Below are 2,948 nucleotides of genomic sequence, written 5' to 3' on the forward strand. Positions count from 1 at the left end.
TTAAATATAATTTCCTACATTGGCACACATCCATTTCCTTCCCCTCCAGAAGGTTGTATTGCAAGGTACACATTTTTCTATGCGGCAGTGTAAAACCTTTTCACGTGTGATATATTGCAGGCAATTGAGCCAGAGGAATTTGCAGTCAGTATGCAAATAATTCCCAGAGTACAGCTCTTTATTTTGCCCTTATTGCTCAAACCCAGTCAGGGAATCTTTCCCTGACTCTTGGGTAACCTCAGTGGCAAGGGGAGCTGTGGCTCACAGCATTATTTAGCTTTGTCCTTCTACTACAGTAATGCTGTTTAAAGAGGACTTCTCTCTCCCAAGTCAGAGCTAATCCTTAAAAACATTGTAAAGCTTCAGAGTATTCTTGATAACAGAAGGGGTAAGTTCTATACAGAATTAGATTATTTATTAAAGTCTTTGTATTCATCTCACCTGTAAACAATTAACAAAATGACAAATATTGCCTATGCAAATGTGGCAGTAGGGAAAGAAACTTAATTTACCTTGGCAAAACTGAATTTTCTCTCACCTCCAATCCATACACAAGACGACAAAAATATGATCTCATGCTGTGATCGTCTTGAATTGTATTGCTCCAAAGAAAGAGCTGGCACTGAGGGAACTGTACTGCAATATTGGGTCAGAAAGTCCATGAACTGAAAAGTAAAAAAAAAAAAAAAAAAAAAAAAAAAAAAAAAAAAAAAAAAAAAGCAACACTTAACATACTATTTTCAAAAATTTGCCTCAGGTTTGTTAGTTTATTGATTGGACTACGGATTTACATTTTAATTTCCTGTTCATTTTAGTTTTCCTGATAGCAGCAATGGCAATTTTAGAATTTATGACCATTATAAAAATTGTTTTGAAAGACACGGGGTGATGCATTCATTCATTAAAACTGCTGCAGCTTTACATTTTGTTGTGGAAGACACTGTGCTAATGGTTTGCATTGCAAATGTGCAAAGTAGTATAAAATTCCTTGAACATGAATTTATACCTCACTGCAATAATAGTAAAAAAAGAAAATTAATGAGTGTTTTGCATCTAGTTAATGGTTGGAATATCCCGCAAGTAAATTAATGTTATATTCCCTCTGTTTGAGAAAGGAGCCCTTTGAGTGCCCCAGGAACTTATGGTCCTTGGCCCCTCTTTGTTTTCTGTAAGTCATGGCAATGTCTTAGAAAGGATTATCGGATTGACGTAGAACCAGATCTAGTTCCAGAAATTTTCCTTATCATCAACTATAATAATAAAAAAATAATCAAAAAGGAAAGAATCGGCTCTCTGTCCATAAAATTCCTGGGATTTCATGCATAGTTTCTTCCAAAGCAGAAAGAGCTTCTTCAGAAAACTTTCATGGCTTCCAGAAACAAAGTTGATTTCAGCCTTTGAAATGTGCCAGTCTGTATCAAGGTCTCGTCTTCCTTATTTCTAAGGATCATTAAAGAAAAGAATTGCATTATGGGCAGTTTTAGCCTTTGCTTTTTTCAAAACTTGGAAGGAAGAGAGCCAGACTTTCATTTCAAATCAAGTAGCTGGAATGTTAACAAAATTGTCCTTAAAGTAATTGTGAATTTTAAGTATGCTAATTAACATATTAAGGTAAAATCTCATGTGGTTAGCATTGTTGGAAGATATCTTAAAGATTGCTTCAAAATCATGTAAAGCTGATGATGAATCAAAAGAATAAGTGCACAGAACTAACACTTATTGACACTGCAAGCAGAATATTTTGGGGTTTATCTTATACCTAAACATGATTTAAATGTATTGGTATAAAAAATCTTGGCTTTGTCTTGTAAAGCTACAAAATCTCATAATTTAATTACTGAAACATGAGGAAGTCCAGGAAAAAAAAAAATTCAAATTGCATAGCTGTCATAAAACTGGAAAAGGTAATAAATATGGTAATACTGAGTAGTTTTATAGACTTTTTTTTTAATGTTGCAAATTGCAAACATAATTTAATGACAGTTGCAGACGGCAAGTGATAAGATGTGAAAAAGAAGAGTAGAACCTCTGTTCCCAGTAGATCTTTAAAATGTGTAACTGCTGACTAGAATTTGACTGAGAATTTAGGTTTTTATTACACATTTAAAACTGATTTTAAAAAAATAGTGTTTCCATGATGACTATGTTGAAATTTCAGGACTTTTTAATGTAAATAGTACTTATTTCCAAGTATAACGTGGGCTGCATTGCCTCAGTGCTGTTGCTCTGAGAACTGTGTCCACTCAGCAAAGGGAGAAGCAAGCAGTGTGCGTGTGCAAGAATGTAAGCAATTTCATTCCTGAACTAAGTAAAATGCCCCAATCTCCTCAGGTGCTCTAAAGTGATTAGTAGACACATTCACATTTAGGATGTGTTTCAAGGAGTAGCATTTATAAGTAGAAGAGTCTCCCTGAAGAGAGGGTTGATTACTTTCAAACTAAGCTTTATAGTTAATATTCTGATATCAAAGTATGAAAAACATTTTGAAATATTCAATGATGAAGGATCATCTGCAACAAATCCAGGGAGGTCAGAGGCACAAAGAGTCTCTTTTCAAGCACTGTATCCATCAAACTTCAGTACAAATCCATGGCTGCTGGGGATATAGCATATGTCCCTGTCTTTCTCCCTTTCCTGCTAAATGTGCCTGAGAAGCCCGGAAAAGAGCCCTAATGTTTCTAACTAAGCAGGATACTTGCAGTAATCAGGTAGCATTAATCAGGTAGCATCAGGGGAAGCAATCTCCTTTGCCAAAGGTATTTGAGGAAGATGACTTGTGTGTGTTCTGTAACCTTCTATATTAGGGAACTCACATGCAAACATCTACAACAACTTTTCATTTGAGAGGTGTAAAAAAAAAAAAAGTCTGTCTTATCCCTTTCTGTTCTACTCCTCTTATAATTTTTATATATATATATATATATATATATATATATATATATACTACT

Source organism: Meleagris gallopavo, chromosome 4 (assembly GCF_000146605.3).
Source record: "Meleagris gallopavo isolate NT-WF06-2002-E0010 breed Aviagen turkey brand Nicholas breeding stock chromosome 4, Turkey_5.1, whole genome shotgun sequence".
Classification (NCBI taxonomy): domain Eukaryota; kingdom Metazoa; phylum Chordata; class Aves; order Galliformes; family Phasianidae; genus Meleagris; species Meleagris gallopavo.